We start from the raw sequence: 1,207 nt of genomic DNA, 5'->3' as shown, positions 1-1,207 counted from the left end.
CAATGGCACTGGGTTTTGATCCTACTGCATGTACTGGCTTTGTGGGAGCCTAGCCTGTTTGGATGCTTCCTTTCCTAGACCTGGATGGAGGGGGGAGGACCTTGGACTGCCCACAGGGCAGGAAACCTTGAGTGGTCTTCGGACTGGAGAGGGACTGGAAGTGGAGTGGGGCATGGGGAAGGGGGTAGGGGGAGGGAAAAGGGAGGAGGGGAGGAGGCAGAAATTTTTATTAAAAAATTAAATAAAATTTTGATCATGTTTCCCCTCTGTCAGCTCTCTCTAGATCCTTTCCAAACTTTGCATTCTCTTTCAAAACAAGGACTGGATGGGGAGTGGGATAGGAGAAATGTGGGGGAAGTGGGAGGTGGGGAGAGACTGGGAACTGGGTTAAAATTTTAAAATTTTTATTAAAAAATTAAGATTTGTTCAAAAAAAAAAGAAAAAAAATAGATGAATAAAAAAAAATTTCATTTTTGCCTTAAAAAAAAAGAAAAATTCATTATTTCATTTTTTTTTATTTTCCCTAAAAATTGAAGTTTCCCGGTTTGTTTTTTTATTTTTTTATTTTTCGGGTTTTCACATTTTCTTTATTTTTTTTCATTTTTTTTTTTATTTATCAGAGTGAAAATTCTCAATTTTATTTCATTTCTCCAGTTGTTTGCTGACCCGGAAATTTTTCCCGATTTTTTCTTTTTTATTTTTAATCTGTTATGAGGTTGGAGGAATAAAAATTTAAATTTTTATTCCCCCTAGAAAATTTCATTTCTTCATTTTTATCCCGTAAAATGGAAATTTCCCAATTTCATTTTTTGCCATGAAATTTAAAAAATTGCCAAATTTTTTCTTTTTTCAAATGTCCTGCTTTTCTTTCTTTTTTGTTTTTTTTAACAAGTGAAAATTCGCAGTTGAATGGATAAAAACATCACTTTTGCCCCCCCAAATATCCTTTTTTTTTCCAAAATGAAATGAAATGAAATTTTTTTATTTATTTTTTTATTTTTTTTTTTTTTTTAAGATCGGAATTTCCCAATTTTTTTTGGCGGGAAGCCTTGGTTTCCCCGCCCCCCCAGCACCCCTACACTCACCGTCGAGCGCGTCCGCGAGGTCGAAATCTGCAAAAAAAAAAAAATTAAAAAAATTAAAAAAATAAAGTAATAAAAATTTAAAATTTCACAATAAAAAAAACCAAAAAAAATTGAAAAAAAAA

Source organism: Microtus ochrogaster, unplaced genomic scaffold (assembly GCF_000317375.1).
Source record: "Microtus ochrogaster isolate Prairie Vole_2 unplaced genomic scaffold, MicOch1.0 UNK209, whole genome shotgun sequence".
Lineage (NCBI taxonomy): Eukaryota > Metazoa > Chordata > Mammalia > Rodentia > Cricetidae > Microtus > Microtus ochrogaster.
The sequence above is the reverse complement of the archived record's forward strand: the minus strand, read 5'-3'. Positions refer to the sequence as shown.